This window comes from Chlorocebus sabaeus, chromosome 21 (genome assembly GCF_047675955.1).
Source record: "Chlorocebus sabaeus isolate Y175 chromosome 21, mChlSab1.0.hap1, whole genome shotgun sequence".
Taxonomy (NCBI): Eukaryota; Metazoa; Chordata; class Mammalia; order Primates; family Cercopithecidae; genus Chlorocebus; species Chlorocebus sabaeus.
Window position 1 is genome coordinate 97,484,072 of NC_132924.1, and position 25,454 is coordinate 97,509,525.

General features: G+C 35.8%; 1 long non-coding RNA gene across 1 annotated transcript in view; it reads left to right on the plus strand.

Moving 5' to 3' along the window:
• Positions 1–24,647, plus strand: part of LOC140709691 (uncharacterized) — a 31,354-nt gene extending 6,707 nt beyond the window's left edge. Inside the window, exon 3 of the long non-coding RNA XR_012090404.1 lies at positions 23,020–24,647. This is a non-coding gene — a long non-coding RNA (uncharacterized lncRNA). The remainder of the gene's footprint in view (positions 1–23,019) is intronic.
• The last annotated feature ends 807 nt before the right edge of the window (positions 24,648–25,454 follow it).

The following is a 25,454-nucleotide window of genomic DNA, read 5'->3' on the forward strand; positions in this document are numbered from 1 at the left end:
TGACTCCCTGTGTGTTTGAGGACATCCCAATCCATCATTACACACATACCAGGGTTTCTGCCAGCATCAGAAGCTGCCTCTAGAGCAAAGATCCCAAGTTCCCAGAAAATACTCCCTCATCTATTGTATTGATAATTTGAAAGTCTCTTCCTTCAAAGTATCAATTTTCCATCAATGAGACATGCAAATTTCTCCCTTTGTATTATCGATATTGACTCAGTTTTACTTCTTTTGGCTATCTTAAATAATTTCTCTTTAGATTTATATTTGATAGTAAAAAAGAAAGTTTAATTGTAGTAAATTATTAACTTATTTACCATTTATAAGTATCTTTATCTACATTGTATTATTTAACTGTTTCCTAGAAATGTTGTAAGATCTTTGCTATTATTTTTAGTTTCTAGATGACAAAACTGAAGCTTAAAGACGTGAATGAATTTGTCTAAAATATCATAGTGTCTCATTACACAGGCTTCAGAATCAGGACCCAAACTTAGGTTTTTTGATTGGTCTTTCTGGCTCTAAATCCTGTGCTTAAAATCCTTTGCTAACAGGATCACTAGATGCCTTTACATCTATACAAAAAGTAATCTTTCTGCTTAGATGACATTGAAGAGATCCAGTCTTCTACTCTCTGAAACGAAAAAAGTCAAAACATCTCATAATAAGAGCACAAATGTATTGGGATCCACTAAAAAACCTCAATGCAAAGAATATATATGGTGAAAGTGATGGATAAATATGAATTATTTAATTGATAAAATTATTTTTTGTTATGTCAATATTCCATTGAAATATATATTAATCAGTATGTTTTCCAGAATAGTAACCATGAAGAATAGCTAGGGATCAAAATAACAGCTGTCATTAAACAGGTATTACATATGCACCAAATATGCATGTTTCATATAGTCTTTATAGAAAATTAAACTGAGGCTTTAGGAGGCTCATGAACTTGACCTGGTATCAGTTGAGATGAAAACCCAGATCTGTTTGATTCCAAAGTCAAAACAACACCTACATTTTTAAAACAAGAATGTTTTTCCAGTGAGTAATATATATATGTAATTAAAAGTCAATAATATCAAACCCTATCTATAATCTACAAATAAAGACAGAAAAATATAGCTTTGTTTTAATCAATATTTGATATTTTCAAAATATAAAACACTAAACGGAGGAAGACCCCTCCAATATTTAAATTTCTTATTAGATGGAATAGTTTCTACATTATAACATGAACAAGAATTGAATCACACAGGAAGGTATTATAGTGGGAAGTGTCAAAGTTGACGCACTCTCTTATGGAGGAGAGAGCAAGCAACAGGCTTGTGGAGAGGGGGTGACACCTGTCCTCGCTAGGGATGTTCTGTAATTATTTGGAAGCATAGGCTGTTTTGGAATCTATGAGAGTGGTCAACCATAGATAACTCTATCTGCTATTTCTGAGATCCAGGCCCAGGGCCGAGGTTCAGGAGTGCAATTCCAAACTCTAGCAAATGTAGCAAAGTTACTAGTAAAATGGAGGTGGACTCTCAGTTTTATAGAAACCAGGCAGATTATCAAACGGGAATTAGACACTGACACCAAGGCAGCACCTCAACTTTTCAGAACTGTAGAAGGACTCACAGCTAAGGTACCTGCCAGAATTGTGATAAGGGTTGAGAAGTGGCTAGAAGCAAGGACGGCTTTCTTCTGGATACTCAAGGTATTGAATTAGAGAGTTTTAAGTATCTCTGGGTTAGGTTCACCTCCAGATCCGGAACAGGCGTCACTTCCCATGGGATTCAAACGGCCCCACCTGAGGACAAAATAAAGTAAAGGGTCAGATTCTGATTCATGTAATACTAAGTATGCCAAGGGTTGTTTTTGAAATAAAGCTGATCAGAAATTTGTAATGGGCAAATATGACTTATTATACTTAAACTATTGTGTATGACTAGGTAGCAAAATATTGATTGCATTAATTGAAGTTAAACTATCAATAAAACAATTTTTTAAAAAAGCTATTTAAGGTTGGGCACAGTGGCTCACACCTGTAATGCCTGCACTTTGGGAGGCCGAAGCAGGCGGATCACTTGAGGTCAAGAGTTGGGGACCAGCCTGGCTAACATGGTGAAACTCTGTCTCTACTAAAAATACAAATTATTAGCCGGGCATGGTGGTGCGTGCCTGTAATCACAACTACTTGGGAGGCTGAGGCGGGAGAATTGCTTTAACCCGGGATGCCACAGTTTCAGTGAGCCGAGGTTATGCCACTGCACTCCAGCCTGGGCAACAGAGCGAAACTCCGTCTCAGAAAAAAAAAAAAAAAAAAAAAAAAAAAAAAAAAAAAAAAAAAAAAAAACCATTTCTTTCTTTCTGTTTCCAAAATGGAAAAGAGAAAACAGTGGAGTGGAGGACCCATGCAGAAGAAAGCCCAGGAGTCTTATTCTCCGTGACTGTAGAGGACAGAGGAAGGACAATTTGTTTCCATTTGTTTTGAAGTCATTGTTTTTAAAAGAAAAGGGGTGTGTTATATGGTGTGGGAGAAAAGGGAGCTGAGGAAGCATCAGGATCACTCAGGAAAATATAGGTGAGACCAGGAACAAGAACATTTATTGTGGTTTCAGTGGGAAAGAATGAGTGAGATAGGGTAGTGAGATTTAGGATTGGCTAGTTTGAATAATTGCGGTGGGCTTTATGACCTGGGGGCTCTTCCTAGTTGTCTAATATCTGCCCTATGGTGATTAGTGCAGGAAATAGTCCCTCAGAGTATAAAAGCTTGATAAAGGAGGTAGTTGGAGGTATCCGCTCTGGATTGGTTGCTTTGCATGTAAAAGTCATGCTTACTGGCAAGGATAACTCTAGGATTTCGCTAACTCTGAGGAGGTGGTGTGATTCTTCTAGAATAAGCAAGGCCCCAAGATGTCAAAGCATCAACGATACAGAATTAAAAGCATGATTTATAAAATCACTTAAATCTCGCTGGCTTATGTTTTCCTAAAATAACTTCTAAATGCAGAAGAGCTCTCTCTGTCTTCATCACCTTCTTACGAAGAACTTAGGACGTGTCCCAATCTCTTCTTGCTTTGATTAAATATTTCTCAACCTGGACATTTCTCCTGAGTACTGGAGTGAGATCCAGTCCCACCATTTCTTGGATCTAACATCTAACTTCTCAAATAAATAAAAAGATTTACTAAAACATTGCCATTTTTTTATTATTATTATTTTTCTGGCTACTGAGAATAGACACAAAGTAATAAATCAGGCAAGTTACAAATTCATTAGAAACCTTAAAGACATTTTTCTAATTATTATTGCTGGATTTCGTTAGACTACATCTAAAGATGGACTTTGTCTTTCTCAACACCTTTCTCAATTCCTCTCCTAGGGGTTCTTCTGTATGTCAACCTTCTTCCATTTCTCTAAATTCTATCTTATCCCAGGTTAACTATTTTAAATTTTCTTTTCCTCTACTTTGACCTAGCTGTGTCTACGAAAGTGCTGCTAGACTGTGAAATGAAAGTAAGCCGTCACCATGAGGGAATGAATAACCTTCATGAGATACTAAAAGATATTTATTTGTAATACAGAGGAATCAGTAAATTTATCTTCTACCTTGATTTCTTGCAAGGTATTGGAAAATTCTCAGGACTTAGAAACACATGCATTGTCCTTCAATGTAGATGGATACTACTTGTTTCCAAGGTTAATCTCAGGAGACGGTGGGTATGAACATCACTGGAAGCTTCAAAAGGATGAACCAGAGCTCCTGAAATGATTCTATGAGCTATTGGTAGGGGCTAGAGATGCTTCCAAGAGACACTGCAAGAAACCATCCCTTCTAGTGCGGAAGCAAGGAGTTGTGAACATGTAAATGAGAGCTCAAAGGTGTTTTCAGTATGTCATTAAAGTCAACCAGCTGTCTAGAAGACTGCGTGCTCAAAGCCTTGAGGAATGATCAAAAAGACATCGTCTAAAAGCCTAAATTCAAGAAACCATTAATTCAGCACATTAATTGAATACTTTCTATTTATCTTTATATCCCCAGTATTTAGATGGTATCTGATATATCCTGACAAGCCTGGTTGAATTAAAATGCACTGGATTGGCAGAACAAAATGCTGAGCAAAGTGAGGTATTTCAGACACATTAAATCTGACTCCAGCCAGGTTTATATTTACATATCCTGCTTATAATTTTTATGACTGTATCTATATGATGCTCCAAAATATCAGTGGCATTAAAACAAACAAACAAACAAAAAACAGAAGGGTCATGCTTGGGAATCTGTAACTAAAGGTGTGTATAGAGTAACCTGAAGAAACGATTCAGTAGAGTATTTCTTCTGAAGAGGACATTGACAAGAACAAGGCTGTTGTTGCTATTGAATATCCCTTCTGAAGTTTTCTTGATCAGCCACTCCAAAATATAACACTTGCATAATTAATTGATGCCCAAGGGTCAATGTTTGAGCCATTGAGAGGTTAGCTCTTTCAGATAAATCATTCTCCTGTATTGGGGAATTATCCTGCTGTGTCATTTGCCATTTAAATGCTTTAAAAGGTAGAGAGTAAGAGTAGTGGTGCTACAGTCTGAATGTTGCGTTGTTCCTGTTCAAAATTTGTATGTTAAAATCCTAATTCCCAAAGTGATGGTATTAGGAGATGGGATCTTTTGTGAGGTTATTAGTTTATGAGGACAAAGCCCTTGTGAAGGGGATTAGTGCCCTTGTAAAATAGGCTAAAGGGATCCTCTTTGCCTCTTCCTACTATATGAGATCACAGCAAGAAATTGATAAAAGAGCTCTCACTGGAAACTTAGCCATGCTGGCACCCTGATCTTGGGCATCCCAGCCATCAGAATTGTAAGAAATAAGTTTCTGGTTTTACAAGCTGCCCAGTTTATGGTATTTTGTTGCAGCAGTCCAGGTGGACTAAGATAACTTGGTTGGAATTTAGGGAAAAAAAATCATAGAATTCAGCAATAAACTATCAGGCTGTAGCTCATACTCTATAGTTTCTAGGAGACCTTCTTTATTTCTCTAATACTTAGCACATTTGCTATGTTTTGGAATGCAAGAAAATATTTTCTACTTAGCACTTAATTATTTTGTTCATACAAATTTTTTATTTTCTAACTTAATTATCTATTTGGGTCAGGGACAGCACTTTATTCTGTTTGGCACAGCACCCTCCCACCCTCTATCCCTGCCCCCATACACATAGATACAGGTAAAATTCCACCACCACAAAACATAGCAGGTGCATTTCTATGCTCTCCTTCTACCTCCCCCAACAAAATTTACACACTTCATGCTTCTTGCTCAGCTCCCTGAATTGTGTGAAGTTAGCTAGTAGAGAAGCCAGTACTAATTGATTGTTAGGGTTGCCTAGAGTTCCAATGAAATGTGCAATTTTATTGCCACATCTTGTTGCAAAATTAATAATTCTGCAAACTTGAATGGTTTTTTTTCTTATAAACAGCAATTAAGTAGTCATATCCCATATCCTTGTGCTAAAATTAACTCTGTCTCATTCTTATTTTGTATGATCTTGGAAAACAAGAAAAAAAGAAAATTTGCCATCCCTATGTAGAAATAGCTTCTTTTAAGATTACATTATGAAATCAGCTTTGGTTTATATTTTAAGACTGGAACTCAAATTGCTAATGCAAAGTATGGCAAAACAGAAATAATCCTCTGACTTCCATTGAAGAACCAAAAACTCCCAACAGGGCTATCTATTCAAGTCTGCAAGACTACAAGTTTCAGAAGCACCAAGGTAACCCATGTATAAAGCAGAAACCAAGATAAGATCATACAGAAAGGTGACTCTAGGTGGCTGGAAGCCCATACATCTGAGTATATGTGGGATATTGGAAAGAGAGCGGGGTGAGTGTTTGTACATATGTGTGTGTATATGCTGGGGGGTGAAGACTACGTAAGAGAGGCCGTTATAGCTTACTAGTTAGCCTCACTGACTCTGGAACTAGCCTGAATGAGTTTAAATTACAGCTTGGTCATTTATTCATTATGTGACTGTGGGCAAAACAAAAGCAAAATGGTAACTATGTCTTAAGACTGGTGTCAAGATTACGTGGGTTAATACATGAATAGCACTTAGAACAGTGCCTAGCAAGTGGTGAGCACTCAATAAATATTAGCAACTATCATTACACCAAATAGAGGAGTGTAATGCATCTAACACAAACTTCATCATTTTTAAAAAGAAGCCTAGATTCACCTGAAGTTTGAAATAGGAGCCATGAAGGATGAGGAACCTGACATTAAATATAAGAATTTTAAAATGAGTTTCTCTAAGCCATTGAAAAGATCTGGCGAAGTGTAGTCAGGTTATTTAGATGGGCTAGACAAATTGCTTCTCTCAAATCTCCACCTACGTAAGGGCTTACATCACTAGATGGCAGTGTAAAATACTCAATAATATCTAAATAAATTAATCTATCAGATATTCAAATACTACAAAAATAGAAAAAAGTCCCCAAAAATCACATTAAAATTCTCAGAAATTTTTATTATTAATGTTCCTTAAGTGATTAATGATGTACTCATTTAGAGCAGAATAATGGATATCTAATGATATACAACACGTAGAACAAAATACATTTACAAATATTAAATGTACATAAAGATGATTTTAGTTTACTTTTATTATTCAGTCTGTTGTTTACTATATTTAGATAATAAAATTCCATTAGCATTATACATGACTTATGAGTTCAAAACAACTTTTTAGTAGCAGCACGGGAAATGTGTGGGTGGGGCAGGGTTGATAAATGGGCTCTATGAGAAGAATAATGGTAGACTTGCACTCTTTTCATAAGGAATATTTCAAATTTATCATATAAAATGGATTCCTGTAAATATGATGACAAACTGGGGGAAGAATAGAGGACCTACTCCTAACAATGAACAGAATTAAAATAGAATTGGAGAATATTCAGGCATTAGAGAGTATGTACCATGTAATCAAGTTCATATTGATCAAATATCAAGGGAAAAAAACGACATCCAAGGTTTTCCTAGGATGCTTCCATACTCAAATATAGCCACATCGCTAAGGTAGTCTTGCATTATATGTTCAGCTATAGGGCTTAAGACTTCGGTGGAAAATGATCATTTTCATAATGTTAAATTCCTTTTATGAGTGTGGATCACATTTACTTGCTACCAGTCAGCATTCCGGTCACTTTACTCCAAACTGAACAGCTTGGTTATAGCAGGAATTGGGAGCCATCTTGCCCATCTCCATCAGGTGTATGTGTAGCACGGGGGATCCCAACATCATGGTTGAAGCTCTTTAGATGACTTGTCACACCCAGGCTTCACCCTTTAATTGCCAAGTGAGGCGAAAGGACAGAAAAGGATTGTCACCTTGTGTTTTAGAGTCACTTTGTTCTCTGAGTTTCTAGGTGCTGATGAGAAAGGTAGAGCTGGGAAAGATAAAAAGGATGCCCATGACTAGTCCTTTTATCCCGAGGGGTAACCCAACACTGCTTTTCTCCTTTTGTTCCATGGCAACTGTACAAGAGACTTTAGTAGATGTCTCTCAGTTGGGGTTTATATGATGTTGATTAACCTGAGTCATGAGTTTTTTGGAGGAAGAGCACAGAGGTAAACTGCCATTTTCAGCATATCATATCAGGAGCACAAACTATGGACGTGATTTATCACTGTTGATGTTAATCTTGAACACTTGCCTAAGATAGTGTTTGTCAAGTTTCTTCACTGTGAAGTTACTCTTTCTTCCTTTTTCCATACAGTCCTCTTTGGGAAGAACTTTCTGTGTACCACCCACACTTAAAAATTAGAGAGTTGTTTTTCACCTCCTTGAGGATGAATTATCTACATGGAATAGTTGAAATCCTTCTGCATGGGAGATTGGTTTTTATTTATTCATTCTTTCAATCAATTATTCATTTACTTATGACAACATGAACTCATGAATATGTATTTTATACTTTGAGTTATAAACCAATATTACTTTGTTTTGTTGCCCAAATTGTTCCATCTTTGGTTACTGAGGACACTTTCAGTTGGTTGGCCATTACCTTGCAAAAAGTTAAATTCCTCAAAAACAAAAAAAGTCTAAAAAACTGTTACAATCAACTAAATGTGATGCAATATTCTGGATGGAATCTTGAAACAGGGAAAGATATTAGGTAAAAGTAAAGGAAATCTGAATAAAGGATGGACTTTAGTTAATATTGATGAATCAATAATGGTCCACTAACAAATGTACCATACTAATGTGAGATGTTAATGATAAGAAATACTGGGTATAGGGTTTGTGGGGACTTTTTGTACTACTTTTGTGATTTTTTGGTAAATCTGAATCTATTCTAAAATCAAATGTTGAAAGAAACCATAATGCCTTAGTTTCCACTCAGTAGATTCTTTTAAATAATTTCAGCTCTTATTTTAGAGTCTGGGGTACATGTTCGTGGATATATTGCATGATGCTGAGGTCTGAGGTACAATTGAACCCATCACCCAGGAAGTAAGCCTAATACCTAACAATTCTGCAACCTTTGCACTCAGCAGAATTTCAAAGAGCTGAAGATCTAATTTGAGCAGAGCTCCTGCCTGCCACAAAGACCTCAAGAGCCAGCTGAGTTCTCACTATAAACTGAAATATTCAAGATCCCTTATTCTAAATTGATTTTCAAACTCTCAAAGGAACTTTTTCTGCTTACTAGAAAATTAATTCAATAATAGTGATCTGAAACTTCTCATGTGCAGACAAGCAACTGATAAGTTAAATTAGGGCCACTGTATATAACTAAACTCTCGCAGAGGACCTAATGCCACTTGAGTGGGTTGGGGCTGCTGTGTAGCTTTGGGGTCATCTTGCATATCACTAATTATCTGTGCTTGAGTCCAGAGGTGGCTGAGCATCTTTAGTCAAATTCACCTTGATAGCCACGTTAATAGTTTCTAGGTGAAGCCCAGACCATAGGCAGGGAACATTATCTCTCCTGTTCTGGAAATGATGACTCTGCATAGCCAGACTCAAATTACAGTGACCTTTTTGATATCCATGTCACATCCTACAGTGACAGTCAATTACGTTGCCCAGCTCACTCTAAGGTTTTTTTAAGCACTGGAAATTAACAACATTTTGTGTGTATTTTATTAAATGTCTGTATTTCTGATTTGTGTCTCCATGCACTGATGTCTATTTCTTGGCCCATTTATTTCTGAATTGACAGCTTTTCCTCTTCTATTCACTTTTCTCTTTGATGCAACACTTAATTTGTGTTAGGAAGAAATAAATAAGTTACTGCTTTTAAGATGGGAAAGACACAAAATATCTCTGAGATTTGCTGTCTCATGAATGATTGAAAATCAATGTCATACTTAAGGTGTGATCAAAAGACACATAATGCTTTCCAGCCTAAAATATGCATTTGAGATTTGGGGATAGCTAAAAATATAATTATTATAGTGATAAAATTATTGCTGCTTTCATTCAGTATTTTCAGGAGGAGACATTTCACTCGGAAAGTCAGGATAGGGGGCTGGGCATGGTGGCTCACAGCTGTAATCCCAGCACTTTGGGAGGCTGAGGTGGGCGGATCACTTCAGGTCAGGAGTTGGAGACCAACCAGACTAAAATGGTGAAACCACGTCTCTACCAAAAACAGAAAAATGAGCTGGGCATGGTGATGCATGCCTGTAATCGCAGCTACTAAGCAGGCTGAGGCAGGAGAATTTCTTGAACTCGGGAGGCAAAGGTTGCCGTGAGCCGAGATTGTGCCACTGCACTCCAGCCTGGGCAACAGAGCAAAACCCTGTCTAAAGAAAAAATAAATAAATAAAAGAAAGAAAGTCAGGGTAGGCTTGCCATCAGAAAAGCCTTCAAAAGGGAAGTACTTGTTTCTCCAAGGGCAAGTCTTTCTGGAAGGGGATTTCATGACAAGTATATTGAAACAGCCATAAAAATCAGGCATCTATCTGGTAAGTTCTCAGGGCCAGTAAACCACTGGAAGCCTTTCTTCAGAAAACACAGAGGTAACACTCCTTCGCTGAAGCAAACATATTCATTTGCTTTTTTGTTTAATTTGTCTTTATTGTTAAAATCATTACTACCATGGAAAAGCATGCATTAGTTACCAATGGTTCAGAATGTTCTTCTGAGTACCTTACAAAGATAACTACATACGACTGTACTGATAGTCTTGCACTCAATATTTCTCAAGATATAAAATGAGACAGGTGCATCCAGGCAAAGCTCCTGGATGGTAAGAATTATTTTACTTATCCCTCTATTTCCCAACATCCCCAGCATACTGCCTTGTTGGTAAGTGCTTTAGAAATATTTGTTGCATGAAGCCGAATTATAGTGAGAAGAGGCAAAGTGTGTATCATGCCAAATCCCTTAATTCCCGAAATCCACATACTGCCAACAACAAACTGTAAATCAGAACTGCTACAGATATATTTGAACTTCTGTTTAAATTCCTCACTAAGTTAGTGCTTTTAAGTTTAACACTCCAGTCACATTCCTGGCAGGAAGAGAAGCACCGAGAAGGAAAATTAGAGAAGTCTAGTCTAGTGTTCATCTTGGCATTGCCATCTGGCTGCAGAAACCCCAGGGCAAGAGGCATAATGCTTCTCACCCTCTGTTTTCTTACTTGGGTGGTAAAGGGGAAAGAAGGAGCAAAAGCCAACTTTTTCAACTTTTTTATCACTTAAAATATAGAAATCTTACACATAACCATATTTAACTGTCATTTGATGACTTTCTATCATTAGCACCATCTTAATGACCAAACAGCAACTTTCAAAAGAAATGTAGCAGTTACGAATCTTAAAGAGTCCAGAGTCTGATGCTTAGAAAGGAAAGGACGTTTGCTAATTGCCCATGTTTTAGGTTGCGTTTCTGGTATTTAAGAACCAGCATCATATGAAAACAACACTGGGAGTTCACTGTGGGTTGCCTGGACCACACACTAGCTGGTCCTGGTGATTCTTCTTTTCTCAAACAGGGTAGGAGGCAGCACTCAATTTCAGTTTAATATGGAATTGAAGATTGCTTCTCTGAGTAGGGCTCTGCAACCCAAGAATGGGCCCCAGTATTTCCCAGCTGCTCAGAATTTTTATATCAGGCAACTGATAGTCCCAGAAAATGTGTGTAAATATTTAACACTCAAAACCTGGACAGTCTTGGGCCAAACAGCCTATGTATCTCATCTTAATGAAGTTCTTTTCTTATATGAATAAAGAGAGATATCCGTGGGCCTCCCTAGTGGAATAAAGTCCACACTATGTATGATGCAGATTTCTTGACCTAGTGTACCTCTCCACAGACAGATGGGAGCACCGGGGGGTTTTCAGTATCTCTGGGTCATTTGCCCTGGCCTCATCAGTGCTTCCTTTCCCCTACAAATATTACTTAATGAATGTCATGTGAAGTTTTGCTTAGCCCCTTCCTCCACCAATAGAAATCTTTAAGGGATCATCTGGCACAAAAATATCACAGAGAGAAGTGTATGGACTTTGAGTTTGAAATATTTTACTTACTGTCATATATTTGTTCATAGATTAGTATTTAAGTTTTCTTAGTCTTAGCTTCCTCTACTCTACACTGAGACTGATCATCCCCTAAATTTTATTTAGATGTTAAATAAAATGATAAATGTACATCATTTATCATAGGCTCTGCTACAAAGTATGAACTCAGTCTTTTAGTTATTTTCCATGACCTTTCCAATGTCTTCCATAATCTTCCATCACATTTACCTTTTAGTTCTAAAATTAAAAGGAAAAAATGAAGGAATAAGGGAGAGAATTGAAGGACACTTATCAGATAAAGGACTAGAAGTGGAGAGCAGCAAGGCAAGGAAGCAAACTTGAAAGAAGGGTGGTTTCAGAACAATAGAATAAGACTTCTGGGAAACTTTTTTTCTGAATTCAGGTATGTTTTGGTATCACCATTAACTCTAGTCCTAAGCAGAGAGCAGCTGCAAATAATTTTTCTATTCTTATTTATATTTATCCTCAAATAAAGATTGATATATATGAGTTATCTACATTTTCAGGTACTTGTGAGGTCTGCCTGGTATTCAAATTGCACCCTAATAGGTACCAAAGGACACAGTAGCACTTCACAATACTATGGTCTGTGCTTTGGGAAAGCATTACTATTACATATTATAAACCTTCCTGTAAGCTAAGTGGTAGCAGTTCCCAAAGACAGACTATGCTATACAGATGCTGTCATGATGTGCTTTCATTTATGACCATATGATTTATATTGGGCAATGACAATAGCATCATCATAATCACTATGGAATTCAACTTAGGCAGACTTACAACTCTTTAAATGGATACAGTAGCTTTCAAGCTGTCAAAAAAGAGGAATAGTTTATAACAGCAGCATTTTAGCAGGATAAGAAAACAGTCCTGTAAATATCAGAATGAGATTATTAATCTGCTATTAATATGAACTACAGTGTTTTCTAAGCATGAAAATAAAGCAATTTTCATTTTTGTTTCTCTTTTTTAAGTCAGTCTGACCTCTTGACTTGAAATATTCATTTATAAATAATATACTCGCAATCAGAAACATAGGGAGATCAGACCAAACTCTGAACCAAAGGAGAAGGGCTCTATTATTATTGATATTTATCCTCAAAGCTGGAAGAATATTGTGATTTTTAAATTATATTAACTTTGCCCCTATACACCCCAGTCCACAAAGTATAAATTCCTGTTTTATACTTTTCAAGGTGGTTTTATCCTGTTCAAGGAATTTTTATAGTGAGTGCGAAGAACTCTGAAAAGCATCTTCCAAATGGGAATTGTGGGTCCAAATGGGAGAAAAAAAATTGTCTCTTTCTCCTGAAGCTGGTCTCATATGAAGGTAGATAATCATTGAAAATTATATCTTGAACTTGAATTATATATGGGCTTTGCAGTTTATAAAATACTTTCACATATTTCACCTGGGAAGTTCATGTCCATGTGCACTTGAGGGCATTTTAGCTCTCTTGAGCCTCTTTTGAGCCTCTTCAGCCCCAGATTTCTTATCCATTGACTATGTCACAATGCATGAAATTTCCATCCAATTCACTATGGCAAAGTGCAGAAAGTGCTGCATTTGGAATCAGAAGTCATGTGTATATGCCTCATCTTTGCCATTTACCTGTTGTATTAGTTTGGTGCAAAAGAATTGTATTTTTGCCAATGACAGCCTAATAGTTTACCTTGAGGCAAATGATCTATCTCTGAAGTATTTGATCATTCCTAAAATAAAATTACCTGAACTTGATGCTCACGAGAACCACTTTTATCTCTACCATTCTGTGATCACATATTCTCTTCTTTTTATTCACACCTAAGTAATGAGTATATCTTACAACACTAGCTTTCTATTTTTAAAACAGGAAGAGAGGCAGCCACAGCAGACATATTTTAGAATGCAGACTCAAAAGCAAAGGCAGGTTCTAAGGGCGCCTCTTCAAACCAAGAGAAGGACATCAAGGATTTAGAGTTGAGAAAGGAGTCAAGGCAGAACTCCCAAGTATCTGAGGCTTGAAGGGCAGCTGATGTGGCTAAGAGCAGAGGCACGCCTTGTACTAATGTGTATATAAAAGTACCGCACAATAAGTAACATTAGGAAAGTCTAGGCAAGCCTTATAACAAGTGGCCCAGGAAATGTGCCCTGTACACACTTAACACTAGTCACATCATCCAAAAGAAGGTCTCAAATAAGGGACTGGAAGCATCAGTGTAGACCATATGTGCCTACTTTTCAAACTGTATTCATCTCAGAAGACTGCCTGATGGCTGAAAATAAGGATATTCATGAGAATGAAGGAGGATGATTTCTATATTCTTATTTTTTAATTGCTGTATCACTTTATAGTGGCAAGCCTGTTAAAGATCCATAGGCAATCAGATAAAATGAAAGACTTAGCAGAAAATTGGAAAAACAATGTAGGAAGAAAGGAATCTATGTTTACATTGAGAATACTCATTTGAGTTAGTATTGTTTTTACTCTTTCTTTAAAAAAAAATGCCTTTGAGATTTTTTTCAAGGCTAGGCTTGAATCTGTAGATTACTTTGGGTAATCTGGACATTTTAACCAGTATTATGTCTTCCAATCCATGAACATGTGATGTCTTTCCATCTATTTGTGTCTCCTTAAATTTCTTTCATCAGTGTTTCATAGTTTCTAGTGTACAGATATTTAATCTCCTTGGTCAAGTTTATTCCTAAGTATTTTATTCTTTTTGAAATTATTGTGAACAAAACCATTTTCTTAATGTCCTTTTTGGATGGTTTGTGGTTAGTATATAGAAGCACAACCTATTTTTGGGTGTTGATTTTGTATCCTGCAACTTTACTGAATTCATTTATTTGTTCTAACAGGGTTTTTTTTGTAAAGAACATTACTTGCAAGAAAACAATCTTGACCTTGTGGGGTCAAGGTCTCGTGACACATTGTGGTTAAAAACCTTAATTGAGGTGTCATGGCTTAAGCATAAAACTAGTCCTAGAAAGAGTAGTCCATGGTTAATAGAATTTAAAGTCTTGATCTTCTACCAAAAACAAACAAACAAACAAACAAACAAACAAACAAATCAGCATTCTTTCTGTTACCCAGCACAGACTTCCCTACAGTTATCTTATTCTAGAGAACATCAGAATCATTAAGAGTACAGCATCTGAGTTCAAAGAAAAGTAGATTAAAAGAAATAAAAATATTTCCTAATTTCAATGACCACAGAATATAAATGAGCAAGAGAACAGAGAGAAAATATCCCTGATGTGTTAGACGTATTTACCTTTGACATCATAATGTTTTAAATGACATAATGCATAGAAGGAAAAAATGGATTTCATGATGTTATTACTTTACTGAAGAGGAAATTCTTATCTAAAAAGATCTGATCTGTTGTGATGATTAGTCATTTACTTTTTCCAGAAAAAAGTATTAGTCTTTAAAAAGACCTTAAAATCCCCTATACCCCCGACACACTCAGGCACTCATTTAGATGAATCTGAGCGGCCAGGGAGAATAGATGCCAGGTGAGATTGAAGGAGATGCCCCTAGGACTAGGCCTTTTTACTTGGAATCCAGACATCCTTTGTTTTGCTTTTTAAAAAGCATTTGAAACCCAGTTTTATTACTTTCCAATGCCATTTCTCTTCCCTGTTTTCTTACTTTTTTCTCTTTCTCTTTTTCTCTTCTTATCCTTCTAATTATGATCATTGTTTATAATTTTAAAATTCCTTGTTAATGGAATTTCAGTCCCAACAATTCACATTATTTTACTAAAGGCTGAACGTAATAATTTCTTTTCGAGTTAATTCTATTTTATACTGTTTCCATTTCCAGTGATTCTATCATATCAATCAATGGCAGATTTTTACATTTTTGTAAGAAATTGTCAGGATTTAAAAAAAGATAATATGGTACCTGCTGTGGGGATTTAGAACATTTCAGTTACTAAGTCAATGAAGTTATCAAAAATAGATCTGAAGAGATTACAGCAACAGCAGCTCTTGAAATAGTGTGAAATTAATCATTTGGGAAATCAGGTAAAGCAAGAAGTATCCAGGGAGTCTGCAGTAGGCCTCTAAAGCTTTAGAGATTGATTCCTGGATATTGCAGCCCTTGTGTGCTACTACAAGGAATTCCTGGAAATAGTATTAACCCAAATCCCAGCAGTGCATAAAGAGCCCTGGGTGTAGGCTCTGGACACAGAACAACAGTTTGTGTGGGTAACAGCATAGTATATTATAAGAAGACAAATGTCATATACAAATTTTAGTTGTCTTAATTATAGTCTGCAGCTGTTAGGCAAAGCTAAAAATAATGTAACTATCACTGTCAAGATGTATTTTTTTCAAAGGGGAATGTCTTTACAAATGGCACTGTAGTGAATATAACTGCTAAATTTAAAGACTCCCAATTTAAAGTGGATGACTAGGTTCTCTCATACAGTTGGTGAAATTTGTTAAGATCTTCATTTCTTTCAAGACCAAGAAATATGCTTTCACCATGAATCAAGTGCTCTGTCTGAGTGTTCATAGACCTCTATTTAGGTGTAGCTTCTCACAGAATTGATAGCATATTTGCTATGAATTTTCTGGCTTCTATTAAAGATTTCCTTCTGCTAGGGGACTTTAAGCATATAATAAAGTTTTTTCAATTTTTTTCTTTCAAAATTATAGTGCTATTTGAAAACAAGAGATTAATGAAGAAATAGAGAAAAGTAAAAATTACTGTCTTAATGGTTTTTATTTTAATTGTCAGGTACTTAACTATAGCCTTAGATAATTGCCACTGCAAGATATACAAATGTCCATGAGAAAAATGCCACAGATAATTTCAATTATATAAGACTTCATTATACTCATTTAGTGGAAACTGCAGTATTAATTGGTACTTTCAAAAATTCATATAATTATCATTTCTTTTTCGGTATTTAGATTACCATATGTCATTTCTTCTCCTTAAAGTGTAGAAATAGATCTATGCTTTAAAATGTTTTCAACATCAAAAGAATTACTAGATGGTAAAAAATTCCACTAACCAGGGAGCTTTCTTTTTTCTTTATTTCATTTTAACGATTGTTAGGAGATGATTTGAGTTTTTATTCTGAAATTTTTATATATCTCAATCAGGTTTTTATTGGACTCCAGTCAATGCCGAACTATTAATATGTGCTTGGTACTTATCATATCATGTTATAGCAACCAAAAGTCACAATAATTGAGCTATTTGAGAGTAACATCTGAATAAACAATTTCATCTTGTATTGTTTAGAAATATAACCAATTCAGAGCTGAAAACCATAGAAAATTTTTAAAATATGAGATTGTACCTTATTTTATGATAAATTGAATTGTGAAGAAAAGGAGTTTATCTTTTTAATATTTTAAAATACTATATTTATAAAATGTGTACATTTTTTGGGACAAATCTATAAAATACGGATAAGCAAGCAACATGAAAGTATTCCCCCATATCCTATAATCCTAGCCTGTTGGTTTAACACCACAGTCATTAGATCTGTCTGCCTGAGAAATATCTTCCTTTATGTATTTCCAATTTCATGGTTAAAAAACTGTCGTGAAAGAGTAGACCAATTTTTAGATAATAAAAATAAATGTCTCTATAGAACTCATCATGATAAAGAAAGACCCATATTTCTCTCGACTGGCATTGAAGCAGAGAACTATTTTTAATCACAGATTTACTTGGGAGTCCATTAACAAACTAAAATCAATGACCACTTAAGAGTAATCCTAAATACTTTACATTTTAAAATGAAAATGAGAATGGATCCATGGAAAAATGATTTAAGGGGTCAAACTTTAAAAATAAGAATACCAGGGTGGGATTAGAAATGAAGATGCATAGTCTTCAGATTTACTAGAAATGTATGGCCTTTCCAATATCCTAAATGAACTAACACAGAAGCAGAAAACCAAATATTCACAAGCTCTTACTTACAAGTGGTGGCTAAAAAAGAATACACATGGACATAAAAATGGCGAAAGTAGACTCTGTGAACTCCAAAAGGGGAAAGGGTGGGAGGGGAATGAGGGTTGAAAATTTACCTATCGTGTACAATGTACTATATTTGGGTGATGGGTGCAATAGAAGCCCAACCGCCAACATTATACATGCAGTACTCATGCAACAAAGAAGGACATATACCCCCTGAATCTAAAATTTAGAAAAAGAAATATATGGCCTTTAAAGAGCAGTTTCAATCACCCCGGGAAGGCGAAGCAATTGTGTCCAGGAGCAGAAGCTTTTAGATTTGTTGAGCATCACGAGATTCAGTTCACTGTGTAATAAAGCTTCCCAAATTTGTTTCCGTAACCTTGTTCTCTGTCTGAGGTACACCCTACTCAGTCATCAGCAAAGTCTCCTGCTGAGAACTTGCACAAGGGATTGTGTCTCAGGCACCAGCTGGTTGTACTGATCTTCCTGGCAAGAGACTCAAGCCTCCACGGACACAGGAAACCTGGGAGCCTGTCTCTCTGCTTCGCGTTAAAAGAAAGCATTCCTTCTTCCTCCCATAACCAACCCAGTTCAAACCCAATCACATAAGTTCAACTCTGTAAACTGTATAGGTTATGCAATTCAAAACCACACTGGGCCCTAAATAGGAGGTATCTAATCCACCTAAGGTATTCTCTGTATAAATACAGAGAAAACTCTAATGTTTGGAGTTGAATTTGTTATAAATGGAAAACGGTTCTTAGAGGGAGCCAGAGATTCTGATGAGAAATCTAACTTCTGACTTCTATTTTTTTCCAAATCACTACTCTTTCTTTTGTTCTTTTTAATCACAGAATATACTGTAATTCTAGGTCATGATGAAAACCTAAACAAATGACTGTTTATTGAATTCCTACCAAACTCCAGGTACTGTGCTAGGCATTTTACATTTTATATTTAATATGTCAAATTCATTTATAAATTTTATAGGGTCAAAATTTGTAATAATAGGAGAAAGAGAAATTCAGGATTGGAAAGAAAGATGTTGATGAGAAAAACTCATGGTTTTGCACTACAGCTTTAGAGGAAGGGAGCTGAGTCAAAACCCACCAGAATGGTCCCGTCTGAATGGGAAAGAAGGTCAGCTGTTGAATCCTTCTAAAAGAACCTACTGAGCTTCACTCTTCTCTGGCTAAAATTATATAAATAGAAACACAGGTATGACTTTTCTTTATGGGATTCTCCCTAAAGATGCCCTAAGACTCTTCCTTTCTGAAATATGAGGAGATAAGAAAAAATGGTGGATATCGTTATTATTATTTAATACATGTGAAATATTATGATGGAGAAAAATTAGGAAACTTGCCCAAGGCACAACTTCTCATTATTGCGGAATATAAACCAGTATACTTGTCCAGACTTAATTAGTGAGCTTCCTTAAATCATTCCAAACACTATTGCAGTCCTCCTTACACTGAATGTTGATTAAATGTATGCAAATCTGTTGCCTTTCCTAAGTTTTGAACTACTTTACTAAATGTGTTCATTTTTACGTTCCTCCCTCCCCCTGTTGTACTTAGTACTGTTCACCCATCCTTTCAATCAATATTTACTGAGTTGTGTGGCACTGTGCAAGGTATAGTCTCTGTCTCATGGAATGTTGAATGTAGTTGGTGCTACAGACAATAATAAATGCCAACAATAATTGTTATAAAACCACATTTGTAATTAGGACAAAGCATGACAACCAGTTCTTGACTATGAGTATAATTGCACACCTCTTCTCTCCTTATGGTGAAATTCTCAAATAATTATTAGCAAAAGGAAGGTCTGAAGTGAGATCTCTGATGCAAGCTTAGACTTGCCATCAGACAGAGTGCTGGGTGGTGGACCAGGACCACCAGGCATCCTTGGATCCCTTTTAGCCTGGCAAGCTTCTGCATTTGTCCATTATCAGTCTGTTTATAAGGTCTCAGATGAGGAGAAACACGTCAAGAACAGTATCAGTGATACTTTTATTAGATTTTAAAAATAGTTCCTGGACAAATAAATTTTGAAAAAAAAGTTAACGAAGGTTTTTCATCTTTTCCCATTATCTAATGTCCTTCGTGGGCCTTACAAATGTCTAGTAATAGAAACATCTGTGATAAAATTGAAGATAATGATAATCTAGTCATTCTATTTGCTGAAATTGATAAGAATTTAATTCTTTTTACATTTAAAATATGTATAATTCTGTATTATAACCGCAACACATTTTTCTATTATAAAAATCAAACATATCAGAAGAATTTTATTTCTGGAGACACTTTTGGTTTTCACAGTTTAGGGTGGTAGGTGATTTTACTGGCATATATTAGAGGCCAAGGATGCTGGAAATCACTCTACAAAGTACAGGATGGCTGCCTACAGCAAATAATTACTCAGTCCCAAATATCAAGAGAACCAATGTTGAGAAACAGCTCTATACAATGTTCTGTAACCTGTTTTTTTACTCTAAATGTCTATACATACAGATCTATTTCATCACTTAAGCAAAGGCATAGTATTTGCTTTTACCATATGAATTTTCCACAATGTATTTTTATTTTACATTATGATCTGTTTCAAACATAGTACATGTACTCTTATAATCATCATCCATATAACATTTTAGTTATTTTTAATGAAAATATTATAGATATAGCTGTAGAGTCTCCTGCCATCTAATCAGCCTCTTACTCTGACTCAAAAGTCAATCTCTATCCAGAAGCAGTTATGTTTCCTGTACATCTATATATTGTGCTTTTGCTACACATGTATTAATCCAGAAATAATACAGTATTGATTTTTATGCATTTAGAAGTCACATGAATAACAAACAGTATGTACCCTTTAGCAACTTGCTTTTTTTCTAACATAACTTTGATATATATGTACATGGTTCATTCATTTCAGCTACTAGTTATTACTCCATTTTATAAATGTACCATGATTTATCAATTTCTTTCTTAAAATAAGAAATTTATTTTATGTTCAGTTTTTTTACTGATACAAGCAATGCTGTGATGAATATCCTTGTTTCTCCTTGCCAACATAAACCAGTGTTCGTAATACTTAATCATAGAACCATTGGTCACAGGGTATAAATGGCTTCAATTTATCAGATACTACCTAATTGTATTTAAAATGTATTAATTAATTCATATTTCCAGCAAACATATGTGAAAATTCTTGTTTCCCTGTATCCTATCAACATCAATACTTATTATTATCAGACTTTAAATCATTGCCATTTATGAATATGAGTTTCCTCTTTTGTTAGCGTGACTTCCCCTAGCTACTAGTAAAGCTGACGATTGTATCAGTTAGCTATCGCCCTACTAATGCTACATCACAAGTCATCCACAATTCAGTGGCTTAAAACTACTCTTATTGACCAATCATTCTCAGTCTGTTGTTTGGCTGGCAGTCAGCTGATCTAGACTGGGCTCAGCAGGACGACTCAGCTGGGCTTGTCTTCCTGCTGAAGCTTGGACTTGTGCTTATTTATTAAGTTGCTCGATTAATTAATTGGGCCTGTGTGGTCATTCAGAGGCACAAGTCAGCAACATGAAAGATCTCTTAAGGCTGATACTTGCACAATTTCTTATGGCTTCGTCTTGGAACTAGCATGTACTCACTTTTGCCACACTCTTTTGGCCAAAGCAAATGGCCATTCCTAAGTCAAAGGGTGAGAAAATAGATTCTTTCCATTTAGTGGGAGGAACTGCAAAGTCATATGGAAAAAGGTTTAGATACAGGGAGGACTGAAAAATTTGGCCAGTAATGCAATCCTCTACAGGGTTGTTCAGGTTTCTTTTTCTGTGAATTGCTCATTCACAGGCTTTAACAATTTTCCTTTTTTGGATAGTTGTCATTTTTATTGACATGTAAAAATATTTGTATATTTTAGCTACTAATTTTGTATCACAGATTTTTTCAGCCATTCCTTTTTACTTCTTTTATTTTGCTATTGTTGATATAGAAATTTTTCAAACTTTTCTCCCATTGATTAATAATGATTTTAAAGTTTTCTATGCAAAGCTCCTAAATTATTGTTCTGTTCCACTGGTTCATTTGCATTTACCACACAGGTTAAATTACCATAACTATATAAAAACTCAACATATGTAGTAGTATGAGCCTATACTCATCCCATTCTTTTTTTCCAAAATGTTCTTAACTACTTTCACTCTTTCCTCTTCCATGTGAATGTTAGGATAAGCTTCTCATCTTAAAAAGTTTCCGATTGAAAATTAAAATAAAGTATATTTAGTTTATAGACTAAATTGTAGAAGAAATACAATCGCTAATAAAGTAGTTACTCCATTATTTAAAACCCTTTTTCTCTTATATGTTTTGTTCTAATATGAATAATGATCTATTTTTTAAAATTACAGTTTATAATTAGCTATTGCTCCTGTATAGGAAAGTGATTTTTATAGATGAATCTCAAATACTGCAAATTTGTGGGACTATAATTTTCACAATGTGTCAATAGATTCTTTTAGAATTTTCTATGTTGATAATTTTTTTGTCTGTGAGTAATGACTTTATATATTCCTTTCAAATTTATATGTGTCTTATTCTTTTCCTAATACAATGTGGTGTCAATAAGTTTCAATAAAGTGTTAAATAGAACAATGATTGAAGGAATCTGGTTATGACCCCTTACACTAAAGGAAATACTCCTAATGGATATTTTTATTGTAGATTTTTGGTAAGAATCCATCATCAAGTGAAGAAAGCTATCTTTCACTTCTAGTTTTCTGAAAATTTATGATTTGATTAGAAATATCACTCTATTTCTTCTTGAATCAATTTTGTTGTTTTAACATATTTTATCCATGTTTTAACATTTATTGTGTTTGGACTATAGTTAAGTATAAATTTCTCTATTTGTAGTTATGGCCCCATTTTTTTCTTGATCAATAATGTCAGCAAAATAGGTATTTCATTAGTCTTCTCAAAGAAAGAATATTTGATTCTGATGATTCTACAATTTCTTTAGTTTGTTTAAGTGCTTTTCTTATTTTAATAATTAATATTACATTCATTCTACCTTCTCTAGATTTCCTATTTTGAATTGTTTAGTGCTTAGATTTGGTTAATAGCTTAACTTAACATGTTGATTTTTCTCTTTTTCCCCTGTCAGCATTTCAGGAAATTTTTCTATGTATTATTTTATGGCATTCCACATATATACTACTTCTGTTGCCTTGTGTTCTAATTATTTCATAATATCTATTATGACTAATTCTTTGGCACATAAATGATTTTAAGTATGTTTTCCATTTTTCAAATGCATAATATTTTTGCTCTTTTGTTACTTGTTTCTAGTTTTATTGCATGTGTTCATAAAACAGTGTATACTATATTGATTTTTTGATAGTTTGAGACTTTGTGAACTAATACTTAATTTTTACCAGTGTGCTGCTTATAGTCATAGAATATCATATTTATCATCATGCAATCCCATATAATATTGCCATATACTAAAACAGCTCATTTACTCTGAAGCAGGTGCAGCAATGAGCAAGTAACAATGAGATGCATTGACTCTACCATAAACTGCATCACCCAGGAGCTGCCAGATTCAGAGTAGATGAAATGGCCTTTTGATGGAGCAGCAAAGGGACCAGCTTGGAGATGACACCCATGAAAGCCTATGAGCTAGAGCACTGTTCTTCAAGATGTGGTCATGTATTATTTTTTCTCCTAAAAGAGTTTGACTTCTCATAAAGCATTATGGTCTGCAGAGTGGCCATTCAGACAGGCTAGGAAGCATAGTCTCTAGCCAGAAGCAAGAAGAAAACACTTCCAAGGAGGGAAAAAGGCAGCAGGAATTTATGCTGAGCAGGGTGGCTGAATATATGTACTTAATAAGCTATAGGAGGCATAATGAATATTTATGAAAGGAGAAACGTGCCCATGCACAATTGTGCTTGATGCTTCTCCATCTTCAACAAAAAAGGTGGTAATTCAAGGGTGGAGTTTTTGTCCCTCTGACATCCAAAGGTGAGGCAGGTGACACGAAAACCCCTAGTGCACTTTTTCCATAGACTGGCCAGAACTACTCCATGGTTGTTGGTCTCTTAACAGGCAAAAAAGGATGGGCAGCACCAATGGACTGGTGGATATTAATGGTGGAGTCTTTTGAAAAGGGTGGTTTCTGTTTAGCCCTTAAAGAAGAAAACCAAATCATGGTTAATGAGAGAGGGAATATAACGAGGTGAGTCTGACCTCCACATCCTGTCATGGCTGAGAACTCAGTTTTCAGGTTTACTCTGGGGCCTCCTTGGCCAAGAGATGGACTGTTCAGTCAGTTGGGGGGTTTAGAATTTTATATTTAGTTTACATTCTTCCCCTTTTGGTTGAGATCTGCCAGAGGCTCTATCCACCAAAAGGCTCTATCACCAGGTATCTTGATATCCTCTTGGTAATTCTCTTTTAATCTTTGGGAAGCAGGAAACTTTTTATGGCGAAAATGATATGGAAAGGGACTACACAACGGCCCAGGAGTCAAAGTCCTTCAATTTGCTGGCAGCTGTGTAAGCACCTGTGTGCCTATTCTTGACTTGGAGGATCTGAACTAACTGTATTCTTCAAAACTATTCCTTACAATCTCAGGCACCAACCCCTTCTGCAATACTCCCTGGACCTACAGGGAGGGTGCCTATATAGTTTTTGCAACAGGGTGGTAGAAAGAAAACAGACCAGACACCATGCGATTCCAAATGAGAGAAATTTGCAGGCCTTGCCTAATCATCTCTAGTCTGAAGAATACCATGTGTATTAGTCTGTTTTCATATTGTTTTTAATAAAGAACTGCCAAAGACTTGGTAATTTATAAAGGAAAGAGGTTTAATTGACTCACAGTTCAGCATGACTGGGGAGTCCTCAGGAAACTTGCAATCATGAAGAAAGTTTAAGGGGAAGCAGGGTATCTTCTTTACAAGGAAGGAAGAAGTGCTGAGCCAAGGGGGAAGAGCCCCTTACGAAACCATTAGTTCTCATGAGAAATCACTCATTATTACAAGAACAACAAGGGAAAACCGCCCCCATGATCCAATTCCCTCCACCTGGTCTCTCCCTTGATACGTGGGGATTATGGGGGTTATGGGGATTGCAATTCAAGATGATGTTTGGGTGGGGACACAAAGCCTAATCATATCACCATGATTCTGGTTTTCTCAGAAGAAGTAAAACAACAAGAAATAAATAGCATTAATAATTTGACATTCAAAAGAGAATCTGTGTGTCAGAATGGGAAAAGAAACCTATCCCATTGGGGTGCCAACTCAAAATATCATGAAGAAAATTATAACCTGATTCTTTTTTAGAGGCATATTGTAGCCAAGAAATAATTCGTGATTCAATCTGCACTCAAAAGCTAAGGTCAGGGATGGAATCTAGTAACTAGTGTGATATTTTCCCTACCTAGAACTGTAAAACAGAAGGCCTGCAAATCTACCCTTCAGGCAATATTAATTGGATATGCTATATGGGAAACAGTAAGACTGCCCGAGCCCACAGAGTGTAGAGTAGAAGTGGAGGTGATAGTAGGAAAAGATTCTCCACCTGATAGCACTTTGGGAGCATTTACTGGGGCTTAGACCTGTGAACACCTCCCAACAACTCTTGGGATTTTGGACTAGAGAATTTCTGCTTGAGGGGTATTTACTGCTTGGTTATGGAACTTTAACTGAACTTACCCCTATGACTGAGGGACTTGAACTGATCTTGGTATCTGAAATACCCAGGCTGTCTGGGGAGATGTCAGAGAAATACTCTAATAGAGATAGCAGTGTTCAGAAGAAATGTCTAGAGTTCCATAATAAAATGGAAATGGTTATATAGGATCACAGTACTTGGGGATGCAAGAAGGAGACATTCACAAGCATGGAGCCTCTTTTGTCCTAGGACTGACTCTGGAACTGTGTGAGGAGCTTCTG